The sequence below is a fragment of the Caloenas nicobarica genome, chromosome Z, assembly GCF_036013445.1.
Source record: "Caloenas nicobarica isolate bCalNic1 chromosome Z, bCalNic1.hap1, whole genome shotgun sequence".
NCBI classification, from domain to species: Eukaryota; Metazoa; Chordata; class Aves; order Columbiformes; family Columbidae; genus Caloenas; species Caloenas nicobarica.
Window position 1 is genome coordinate 58,723,863 of NC_088284.1, and position 12,877 is coordinate 58,736,739.

The following is a 12,877-nucleotide window of genomic DNA, read 5'->3' on the forward strand; positions in this document are numbered from 1 at the left end:
AGTCAGACAGAAGAGAACTGGTGGAAGAACCAAATCAGAAATGGGGCTTTAGTCAGAGGGAGATGGGCTGGGAGAGTGGAAAGACTGCATCGTTCCATGATGTCGTCAGATGAAACTGCATTTCTGCACATTTTCCTTCTAAGTCTAGAAGTGATCAGCCTGATCTTCCACCAGTTCCCTACCCACTGCATTGAATTACCTTCAGCTGAACCACAGCTGAATGGAACTTGTGTTAAATCAGAAGCAGGCACTAAGATATCTGAGCGGGCTACTCGATGGCAAAAAAATGAAGAGGATTTTCTGGACTAGAGGCGCTACTTCATCTAGGTCAGCCTCCTGCAGAAACTTCCCAAGCTTGTTTGCTCCTCACTGCTCAGACAGGATAATATGATGTCCCTTCTCCCTTTTTTAAGGGAAGTGAGTAGGTTTAAAAAAAATCCAAGACAAATCGGCTATTTCTAGCCATTACCACCTTTGACTTGAGGTGGAAATCCTCGCTGGAAAAAGCAGCTCAGCTTTAAAGTGATCTATGGTGTCTTTCAATGTGACAACCAAAATTCTAGCTCTGTACAATTCCAGGTAAAAAAATGTGCCCTTTTTGTTTTGAAAATCTGTGCAACTTCCGTTCTTAAAAAGCTTTTTAGGGTTGTAACACAAGACAAAGGTTGTAAGCTTTAATTTCAGCATCAATTGAGACAACATTGTATTGAGTTACTACAAACATCCATTGAATATGGTTTTAAGGCCTGCTTCAAACTCTTTTGATTTCATTAAGCTTTGTTTCACACTTCTATTACAGTGCCTGGTGATATAAAGGCATAGAACTTCCCTCTGTTCACAAAACAAGGGAGGTCACTGCACCAAAGTCTCACTTCTTGTCTAATTCTGAGAGTATGCTTGGCCCAATGTTGCTGATAACTTTCTGATTTTAAGGGGATTTTCAGAGCTTATGTACCATTATGGTTATGTATACGTGAGACAGTATAGCATCGAGTAGAAGTGTAAATGCTAGATTGGGCACTTAAAGCAGTACCGTCTTTTGGGTGTGAGGGGCTTTTTTTGTTTGTTTGTGGTTTTTTTATTTGTTTGGTGTTTGTTTGGTTGGTTGGTTGGTTTTGTTTGGTTTTTTTGGGTTTTTTTTTCCTTCTGGAGCTGAGTATCCCTGCTGAAGAGCAGAGGATATTTATTGGCTTGCAGACACCACTCACGGAGAGCCAGCCCAGGTGTCATCACATGGCACTGCACTATGCTATATGTTTTTGGAGGTACAGCCTTTGTGTCCAGTTGATTCCTAAGGCTTTAGGGGTCAAGACTTAAGGATTAGGCTTTCCACATTCCATCAGGGTGTTTTCTTAAACATTTTGTTTTTCATGTGTCCCCGTCACCTACATAGTAGCACACTTGCTTGGCAAATAGAATCTTCAGCTCTTTAACTTGGTTTCCTGATTCAGGGAGTACATTTCCTCATGAATTTTGACATTAATTTAATTGACCAAATTTCACTTTCCAAAACCAAAGATTTGTGAGACACATTTTAATCCTCCCAGTTACTGTTTGAAACTAGTTTTAGAGATTTGCATGGTTTTCAGCTTAGGTTTTCCTACAAAAGTGTTTTCTGGGGCAGAGAAAAATTACATAGCCTTGTGTCCAACGTGTGTTTGTGCTCAATTTCACTTCTGGAGCTATGAATTAAATCAACGCTTTTATTTTAGTGGTAGTCTTAACTGTCTCTTATTTCATTGTTTCCCTACTATTTTGTAGTGTTGTTAAGAATGAGATTCAGCATTTCTTCTTAACAGATTCGTAGGGAAGGAGGTGTCGCTTATTTGCAAACTGAGAATTCAGAAAAACTCTACCAAGTCCAACACTATACTGCTGGCCTGGTTATAATGAGACTCCCTAGGATAACTGCTGCCAGTGAGCTTTGTGGCTGCATCATGAACAATTTGATTCTTCTTAAATTCAGGCATAAGGTAGGAACTCAGCCTTCTGATTTTACCTCTGCTAGTGTCTAGTGCTCAGACACTACCCAGACTTAGAAAAGGAGAATCCACTTTAAGAACCTCAGCTGGCGGAGGAGCTCTGTCTGCAGGTAATGCTGTGGGCTGCCTGCACCACCCTGCAGTGCCTGAGACCTGGAAGACTGAGGATGACCAAGATGGATAGCATTAGGCTAAACGCTGAGGTGCTTAGGGGGTAAATGAAAGAAGCCTGAATTTGGTGTGAGAGGAAGCCAGTGGAGGAATTAATATAACAAGTAAACCAGGAGGTACTTTCAACAGCAGCAACTGAAATAGAATTGAACAGAGAAAGACTGTAATGACAGAAAAAAATGTTGAAGTGGAATCCTCTGAGGTAGTCCCCAAGGTATGTTGGGTGGAAAATGGATTACTCACAGAAATTTTAAGGTTTTTAGGAGATACAGGGGATGTAGTAACCCAACTTCTCTGAAGCGATTTTGGGAAAGTCACTGAGGATCGCGCTGTCAAGTTTTGGTCCTTGGAACTCTGGTTATGTGTGGATTGCCAAGATAACTTGGTACAGCAGGGGAGGATCCATAGATGAAAGCAGTTACTGCTGAGGCTCATTCATCTACACTATATGCAGCTTAAGACTACATATAGTCTGCTTACTTGGATAAATGACCCTTCTGTGTATGCAGTTTGCAGCAGGTCAAATAATTGGTTTGGTTATTTAATGTCTCTTTGAGATGCTGGAGGGTATTTGGCATGCAGCTGAGCCTCTGGCGTAGTTTCCTCTAAAATGAACTTAATCCTTGTGTACCAAAGCCAGTCTGCATATTGAACCAAGGTTCAAGAAGGAAGGGTGATTGAGAATTCAGTTCAGAACAGCACTATTGTCTCAAACCAAAATGTTAATGGAGGCCAGGACTTGGACTATTCCCCCTCCATCCTCATTGTCACAAAACTTAGTAGCTGAAGACAAATTAAAGCAACCTCCTTTCCTCTTCTTTCCTCTTCCAAACAACAACAACAACAACAGGCAAACAAACACTAAGGAGAGGTGAATACGTGAAAGAAAAGAAAGGGATAATTTTCAGTCAGCGTAAACTGACACACTGCCCCCGACTTAAGATAAAACCTCTGGAGAAATGTGCACACAACTGTTTCCAGATGTCACTGCCAATTAGTTCTCTTGCCAGATTGTGGATGAGATCTTCATTTCTTAATGTGTCTTTGGGTTCAATGTTAGCACACCATTCAGTCAAAGAAAAAAAAACGGTATTTTGTGGAAATCTTACTTATTGGGACAATATGCTTAATGTGTTTTATGTTCAGATGAGAACTTATTTATCATAAATGGAATGTATTTGAATTACTGTTGTATGTTGATCTCATTGTGTCACTTTAGGTTTTGATTATTAATGAAATGCTAGTAAGTATTGCCTATGCATTATGCAGCATTATTTTAATTATTCATATGTGGCAAGTGGAACTCTGCACTTTAAAATGTTGCGTTGGCCTCATGTTTATATTTATTCTGTGTTATTTGTGTAATCAAAAGCTTTGAAGGGGATAAAATGTTTATTTGTTCATTATACTGAATATTTTCATTTTTGTAAGTGGAGTTTCTGTGAGAAACTAAGAAATGTTAAAATAACCCAGTTTAAACGTCTGTTCCTGATTATACACTCATGAATGAAAAAAATATAATGGTTTTATGAAAGCAAACATGAATAGTAATGTTTTCATTTAAAAATGTTTACAGAGAAACAGATTTTTAAAAAAAATTTAATCATGATTATACAATGCAGATTAGCAGAAGGTGATAATTCTTGCTAAATATCTACTGTTCTAATGAGCAAAGGAGAATTAAACTGGTTTTGATTATACATTTAAAAAGAATATGTGAGTCTTGGAAAAAAAAAAACAAACAAACCCAAGTTCTTTCAAAGAATACAAGAGTCTTAAAAGGAGAAGATGTTAACAACATTACTCAGTCAAGCTGCTTAAAAATATTGGTTTAAACATTTCCAGGGACAATACATAACAGATGTTAAGGTGGACAGCATTTAAAGTACTGGATTTGTTTGAATAAATGGTGCTGCCTTATCTGCAGCCTTGTGTGTAGCAGTGATCAAGTAATCTCTAAAATGACAGTGTACAAGTAGGAGGCATCTTAAAAAAAGCCAAGGGATTTTGAAAATTTGAGAAAGAACTGGGGAAAAAAATGAATTCGAAAAGAGGTTTGAAAAGGGTGGTACCAGAATACGAAATAATGCAAAGTAGAAAGAAGTTAGAGCAGAGGAACTCGTAAAAACAAGATAACATGTCAATGAACTTTTAGGTGGGAAACGCTCAGAAAAGAAAATATGTTTTCAGGCAGTGTTTTGTTAAATCACAGACCTCATTCCTGAAAGTCACTGAGGCCCAACAACTGAGCAAATTTCCAATGCAGTTACTTACATGCTTAATAATACATGCCTAAAATATCATAGCTAATCATAACATAATAATATAACACTTTTCAACCTCTACTTCAATATTTAAATCAAAATTACCTGTAACAACTCCAGAAGAAATCTAACTCAAGGGCACGTTGTGCCTTATCTCCATGTGTCCTATGAAACATTTGGCACTGGCCAGGACAGAAACTGAACTAATCTAGCCCCAGGGAAGAATCTCTGCTCCTGCATGCCTCAAACGTCATCCCCAGTCATGTGCCTGGTGGCACAGTGATGACTAAGTCTGACACGGGAAGATGTGCACCTGGTGTGACTAGAGTAAATGAAAATAATCTATATTACAAATCAGATTGTTTTGAAGTTAAGCACACTGCAGAGGGCATAGCACGTTTTAAATTACACAAGCATATAACTAATAGTGAACTTCTAGGTACCAGGATCTTTGGCTTAAAGTTGGGTTTTTTTAAGCCCTTGTACTCTATGTGCAACAGCTCGTGCTCCTCTCAGCAAAGAAGCCAGAAAATGACATCTGCATGGCTCACTGTACAAAAACAACAGCAGCAAAAACCATTCTTGGGAAGCCAAAAGGACATCAGCAACATCAAAAACAATCTGTTTTGTGAAGTTAATAGAACCATTAGTTTTTCTCAAAAGGCTGAGCAATGCTTTTGGAGGGCAGTTTCCCGGAAATATCAGTGGAAATACTTTCTTGGAAAATGTCCCGAATCAGAGTGCGCTTTGACCAATGAGGTCCTCTGTGGCTTCTGCAGAGGCAGTCACTCCTGTAGAAATGAATGCAATAGTCATGCCTAGACTCGCACTTCCTCCCCTGGTCAGGGCTTGGAATTGTGTATTCGCTTTAATTCTGGCGTTAGTTTGTGGTCACTCATACCCTTGTTTTTATTTGAAATGAACTATGCTGAATTAGTAGAGCTGGGAGAAGGATAAGACTAAAAGGCAGTCTTAACACCTGCCTGCCTAACACTTCAACTCAAAAGATTTGTCCCATAAGGTAGATGTTATTATATTTGCACAGCTCTTCAACTCGGTGATTTGGCTTAATGACTCGAGTCAGCTGGTAACAATTAAACCCAGCCAAGCCCAGGACGTAAAGTGTGAGCAGCTGACAAAACCAGTGTGGCTAGCTGTATTTACGTACAAAAACTCCCCGAAGATAAATCTTCAGTAGAAGGGACCAGTGTTAGTGATAACTGAAGGCTTTGATCTCTGTGTCCTGTCTGGCCTTGTGGCTTCAGAGCTGGGTTGTGTGTTCCTTTAGCAGCTTTTGCTGGTGAAGCTTTTAAAAAGCAGTTACGTATACTCCTTAGCTGAGGGAGACTGCAGCCCTTGCTTCAGGAGGAGCCTTCTTTCCTTGAAGGGGGGTTCACATCTCACTGGAGTAAGCTTTTCTGATCCTGGCCCTTGGTTTTGTTTGCACGTCACCTGTTGTGCACAGGCTCTGGTTCGTTTGTGAAAAATGCCTAACTGGAGCTAACATTGTTGAATTTATCCTTCCTGTTGTACTCGTGTAGTTTCAAGGAAGAGCAATGTATTAGGAAAAATGGCATATGTGATATCCACTCTTCTCCTTGGTTTTGATCATGTTAAATGGGAACTCATGAACTGTTGGAACAAAATAAAGAGGCCTTGTGTTTACAGCAACTCTCAGCTCTTTCTGTGTTTGATTTTAGAGGAGAGAAAGAAAGGTGGGCAGCTGATTACTGAAGATTTATGGGGAAGATCATAGTACACAGTCAAGTGCTGGAGATGCACAGAACTTATTGTTCCCTGGGGAGCTCCGGCACACCTACAAGAGGGATTTGCAAACTCTGCTTAGTATGCATAACATTATTTTAGGGGTTTTTTTTCCAGATTCAAAAGTCCTACAGCTATTGATGTATCTTTATTACCAGATTTGCTGGCTTGATAAATCAAAGCCAGTGCTTCAGTAAAATTTTATTATTTTGTGCCTAAGTAGATAATCCTGAAATGCTTTCTTCTTGTGCTTGGCAGGAAGCACACAGAGTCACATCTCCTTTAATGTGGAGGTTTTTTTTCACTTTCTCACTTTTCAAAGCTTAGGCATAAAAACGTATCCAGTCTAAGAAGCTCTGAAACTAACCAGAAGTAGATTTCCTTAAAACCAAAACTCCCATAGGACAATGACTAATTACACACTGAGGACTTGTATGCTGAAGTTTTGAGAATTGTGTGGAAGTTGTCACCAACTTATGCGAAATTATGTGCATAAGAAATAAAGCTGTTCTGTATTTTTGTCAATCAACTTATCAGCAGAAATAATGTAAACTACAGAGAAAAGTGAATAAAAAACTTCTTTATAGACTAGTGTTGTTAACAGAAGGGCCCATTTAGGCTTTCACCATAGGAATTCTGCTATTTAACATTTTATTTTGGAAAATAGCAGTAAGAAATGCTTTTGCAACATTTTTCTAGAGTACTATGTTGAGACTTCCATGTTTAAAGCAGTATAAAACTGTTACGGAATAGACTGCCTTAGCTTATTAAATTACTTGGTATACTGCTTCTTGTAGAACTTGATTAGAAACTACTTATATAGAATTCACTTAGCATAAGGAAGTTCGCTTAGCATAACTTCTGCAAGCTGTGAACCTTTGAAACTTTCTGATTTGTTAAATAAAAAAGGCCTCAGAGTCTTCAAGCTGTAGAAAGGGAGCTACGTCCCTGGAGATAAGTAAAGGAACAGAGCCATGTCTAACAAGAGACAAAGGAGAAGAATGCTTTGGCTGTTGCCAAGAACATATTTTTCTCCAGCTGCGAGTGCAAAATGGCAACTGGAGGTCAGGACTTTGACTGATGGCCTGCCTGGTGCAAATTAAGAAATCCAATGAAAAATGGGGACATCCCAAACTCTGATTTTGCAGTTGGCCTGGAGTGCCATGTGGAGGGTGGTGGCTTGGACTGTGGGGGTATAATTGTCCAAGTTTTTTTTTGTCGAGGGTGCCTCTTCAGGAGGCACCCAGCCCAAGCTGCTCTACTCTGTACCTTGCAAGCAAATTATTTATTTTGGAATAATTTTTGGAATCCATGCCTGAATCTCTACTGTGGTAAACCTAGCGAAGAGGAACTTCCCCAACAAACCCCAGATATGAGCACAATTGTTACAGTATAGAGGGTTTGTGAACTGGTTAGAAAATCTTTGAGCATACTGCTGGTAAATCTCAGGCTACAATTACCTGTTTCACTACAATGAGTTGATGCAGGCACAGTGTACATAAGTGAAAACAGAATTTGCAGACTTCAAAAAAAAGTGCCATTGAATAGTCATGAGCACATTACCAGAGTGATTTTCATCATTGAGAAGAATAGAAAGACTCTTGATTTGGGATCAGATACTGAATCATTCCTAACTGAGCTTAATAGGTTCATAGTGCATGAGCTAAGAGCATAGTTAAAATGGAAAATGAAAGTTGCTTGTACTGTGCTTGTACTCTAATTAGCTGTCTTCCTTCCAAAGTAATGTTTGTGACTGCATTCTTGCACTAATTACGATTAAAACTGTCCTTTAGAAATTAACCTAAAAAAATGGCCAGAAATGCCATAAAATCCAGATGAAATATGAGTGGTGCCTCTTCCTTTACTATTTTATCCTAGAGGTACCATTTCAAAATATAAATGGCATTTGCTTCTTAGAACCTGGAAGTATTAAAACAGAATCTAAAGTTTAATCTCAGTCCGCACTTAAACAAATCTCAACCTTCCAGCACACTGATGGAGGTTCATAGCTGTAGGAAACTCAACTCCTCCAATAATTCTTACAGAACATCTATTTCTGCTAGCTCTGGGTAGCACTAATTCTCATTGTATTAACTCAATGCTGCAAAAATTTTTCCCTGAGCTTTTATTTTTGAGGAGTCACCATTGTTATATTTTTATGGCGTGTGAAACAGCAAACAGATGTGCCAAACGAGAACCAGTGGTGATGTGCCGGTGCTGAGCAGTCCTCGCTCCCCTCAGTGAGGGGCTGCGTATGTTGGGGGCATTTCCAGCATTGTTATATGAAGATTCACAGGCTCTGAGGGATAACTGAGGGAAAAGAGGAGAGTTTGAACTGTGTGCTGAAGATACTGTTATAGAAAGAGTGGTTTGCAGATTTTTAAGCCTAAACCTATAAAGAAATGAACTGTTGCAACCCTCAGCTCTGACTTCTCTAGGCTCTGAGACAAGGGTGGCCGTGGCACCCCTCAAGTCTGTGCCTTCAACACATATCCACCCGCGGGGCTGGAAGTGTCAGTGAAGGCCAGGACACACACAGAGCAGGTTTGAGTGACTGGAGTTAGAATTGTTCCAGACAGGGTAGGTACATGCTAAGTGCTTGCTGTCTTGTTACTACAGGGGCTTGTTCCCTCAAGCGCAGTGCTGTGCTGAACTCTTGGCTAACAGTCTGGGAGGTCACTTGGATACTCCATTGCCCAGCCAGCCTGCACAAGCAGCCCAAATTCTCACCAGAGGCCTGTTGAAGAGCAGGGAGCTGAGCTCAACTTCCTGGATTTGTGCACCCATCAGTAGGGTATCCTCACTTCAATGCCATCTCAAGCATTTTCACCCCACCACCATCTCAGATTGTCAAGAACATTAATAAAATTAAATTTGAATTACTATACTTGCACGTCTTCTTATACAAAAGCCATCTTGAGGCAGTTCATGTGCACAGATAGCTCTTGGCTGCACCTCTGCCTGGTCTGGGAGCTGCTGCTGCCTTGCAGCAGCTGCCACATCTGCCTGTAGGTGCTGATGTAGGACTGAGACAACGTGAGGCAGTGTGAGGTGGGACATGGCATGAGCAACCTTCATAAACCCCTGCACTTCAGGTTTTTTCTCTCTTCAAAAAGGACAGTGATTGATAATATTCCCTGTGCTTTGTAAAACCCTTTGAAAAGTTGCAGGGGAAAGCAAAAGGGAAGAAAATAGGAGAGAAAAAGGCATGCAAGAACAAAAGAAATTATTAAAGTGTCCAGGGTTCAGCTGGGATAGAGTTAATTTTCACAGGAAGCTGGGAGGGGACACAGCCAGGACAGCTGATCCAAACTAGACAAATCGACATTTGATACTGTATGACATCAGGCTCAGTATATAAACTAGGTTGGAGCTGGCCAGGGAGGGGACTCAGTGCTCAGGAGTGAGCTGGGCATCAGTTTCTGGGTGGTGAGCAACTGCAGTGTGTATCCCTCACTTTATATATTCTTTTATTGTTACTGTTCATCTCTTCCCTTTACTGTCCTGTTGAACTGTTTTTATCCCAAGCCACAAGTTTTACCTTTTTTTCTGATTCTCCTCTCCAATCCACAAGGGGTGGGAGGAGTGAGTAAGTGGCCACATGGTACTTAGCTGCCAGCTAGGGCTAAACCACTACAGAAAGGAAGGGCAGGAGAGAAAAAAAATTGAAGAAACAAACCTTTATTTTCCTTCAGCTTTTCCTTACTGTATTTCCAGGGCTGTACCTTACAGAGGTGGTTTGGACCAATGGGAGCAGCCCAGGCTGTGAGTGGATCATGGCACCCACCTGTGCTGCTCTCTCCCTATTCCTGCAGAGCCCCTCTGCCTCTTCTCTTAGAACATGTTTTCTCGAGGCTGGGCTGCAGGGCTCCTACAGCCTTCCTAGCCCCCTGGCAAGCCACCGCCCTCTGATAATGTTCCCCTCATACCATCATGTGCCATTGCATTTCATGAGCATCTCTACACCTCCAAAGAACAGTGCTTCATCTAGAGAAGCAATTGCTTGCAAACAACGGGCAGCCCTGCACGCTTACTGTCATTTCATGCTATTGCCCCCAGTAACATATAAACCTTCCATTAAAAATGTCTGACCCATACAGATAGTTGAAGTAATAGCTGAAATCCAGAGTGGGCGAAGGTATGAGAGTCTTAGGTGCTACTCTTTCTGATAGTTGTAGTACTTCTTTGAACAGTCCTCCAGCCTTCGTGCAGTGTTGAGATCTGCAATGGAGAAGAGGGCACAGCTTGCCCAAAGAAATCCTCAGTTCTTTAGTGTTTAGGCCATGAAATTGCATTTAAATTAAAGCCACTACTACAACAACAAAAAACCCCACAGTAATGTGGACCCTCTAGGATCTGTGAAGTTACCTGATGGTTATTGTCTGAAGGACAGATGCTACATGGGCTGCAGTGCTGAAGGCTATAGCCTGGGAAAGCACAAAACATGTATTGAACCCATGAGTGTGCCAGTCACCAACATCATCACGTATGTGTGGCTGCAGGATCTGTGTCAGGCTTTGCGGCTGATCTCCCCTACGGTACACATAGCTATAGACTCAGTTTGTGCTTGTGTTTGGAGCTGACCCTTTTTATGATTTTCTATGTCTTTCCTGAAAAAATGTGATTTAATTTAAAATGCCTGGTATTGGTTTGGTAACCTTTTCCCACAAAGAGTGAGGTGCTGGGTGAGAAGAAAATAGGTTCCATTTTAAGGTGATGAGAGAGGAAACATGCAGTAAGACCTATGGAATGGGAGAAGGAATGGTAAACCCATTTCTACCTTTCTGCCTCCTCCTGTTCTCCACCTGTACACATCATAAGTGCAGTTCACCTTAATGCAGCCTCAAGGAATCTTATTCTAGATTATTTTTCCCTTGAAAGACTGCTTAATGCTGGCCTGTGATCTCAAGATAGTCCTTTACAGGGTTACGGCAGCACAAGGCTGATAGCAATAATCCCCTCCCAAATTAGCCCCTTTCCAAAAAGTTAATGTAGTGGATTTCTAAGAAGAAAACCAAGAATGAACTTCTATGTAAGCTGCAAAGAGCAGGGAAATACGACCAGGCAGAAGATCTCCTTTGACAAGGTGTCTCCAGCGGGCTGGTGCCTGCTTAGCCTCCTGCCCCCTGCACTGGCCGCCCTCCTGCGAATCTGCCCCCCAGGACGGCCAGGAGTGAGGTCTGGCACCTCCCGAATAACAGCCCTGTGCCCTCTGCGGGGAAGGGACTGCTTTCTCCCTCCATAAAGGTGAAGCTTAAGGAAGAAAACCAACCCCAGTACAAACCCTAGTTTTCCTCGTAGGAGGAAAGGTCAGCCAGCTTTTCTAGTCCTTTTATTTGCTGAAACTGTGGTGTCCAAGAAGGGCTATTTTTATAGTAATCTTCTGGCATTTGCGCTCCCTTTTAACCCCAAACAAGAAAGAAAAAGTCAAAGAAGAACGGATCACAATAAAATTTATTTTATATATGCTTTTAGAAGCATTTTAAATCCCTGCTTGAGTAAAGAGCATCTGTTGTTAATGCTGGCAGGGGGGCTTTTGTCTCTAGTGAGGATGGTAAAGTATGGCGAGAGATGCAAGTATTCAGGCACAACTGGCTATGCAGAAAGAGTGAGACATATGGTAAAAAAAAAAACCAAAATGAAAAACAAACCAAACCTTTGGGAAACGTAGGAAAGTAAATGGTGTTACCTCATTATCACATCACATCATTAAACTGATGGCTGATCTCAGGTATGGAGGCAGCAGGTAAACTACCAGGACAGTGGTGTCCAGGGCAACCTTCCCACTCCTTGCCTGGGCATAGGCTGGCCTTGGAGTCACCTGAAATAGTGGTGGGAATGTGCAGAGGGAGCACCCTCCAGGGAGATGACACTGCAGAAATTCATCAGTTCCCCACCAAACACGTGGACACGTACCCTGGTTACCTTAAAGACAAACAGCAAAGGTGAGAAATTATTTTTCCTCACAAAGAGCAACATCAGCTCAGCTTTTCCCTGCAAAAAGAGACAGGCAGGCAAGTGCCCTGCTTGCAACATTCAGCATACAGCTGCTTGTAAAATTTGATGTGAAACCTTTTCTAGTGGAAAAATATCTTTTGGCAAAAGTGTTGTTTCGAATATTTCATCAATTCCTGTGGAATTTAACCATCATTTAGGTAAAATGTTCTTTGATAATAATTTTTGCAATTGGCAATATGTACTCAGCATGGGCTTCAAGTGAAATAGTTCATATCTCTGAGTAACCAAGTGAGGTCAGTGCTCAGCTGAGAGATTGGAGAGCAGTGGTTTTCTGTATCCCTGTGTCAGTCAGCAATCAGTTTTCTAGGTAGCTGAAAAACAGCTGCACCTAAAATTAGTCCATGAAGTGTCACTGCTAGGGTATCCACTAAATCCAGCTTAGGCTGTCAACAGCAGAAAGTTGCTGCAAGCTAATGGTTGTTTAGTGGCCTCTGCTAACTGAAATGCAACTGGATGAAAAGAAAAAATATAGGCAAAGAGAGACAAATTAACATTTCACCCATTGCAAATAGAATTGATTTTCTCCTGGCAAATGCTATCTGTAAATCCTGCTGAGCATATTAGGCTATTGTGGGACTAGCTAGGCTTGAACAGCTCTGCCTCCTACAGAGTGCCTCTTCTGTGAATCCAGAGGACCCCAGCAGTCACACTGATGACCCCAGCCCTTCCATTTCCAGA

At 41.3% G+C, this 12,877-nt stretch overlaps 1 long non-coding RNA gene across 2 annotated transcripts in view; it reads right to left on the reverse strand.

Annotated features, from left to right (window-relative positions):
• LOC136001595 (uncharacterized) overlaps positions 1 to 4,726 on the reverse strand; it is a 31,468-nt gene extending 26,742 nt beyond the window's left edge. The window contains exon 1 of one of the 2 annotated variants that reach the window (XR_010607813.1): positions 4,523 to 4,726. This is a non-coding gene — a long non-coding RNA (uncharacterized LOC136001595). The remainder of the gene's footprint in view (positions 1 to 4,522) is intronic. The other variant, XR_010607814.1, reaches the window with a different exon arrangement.
• Between the last annotated feature and the right edge of the window lie 8,151 nt (positions 4,727 to 12,877).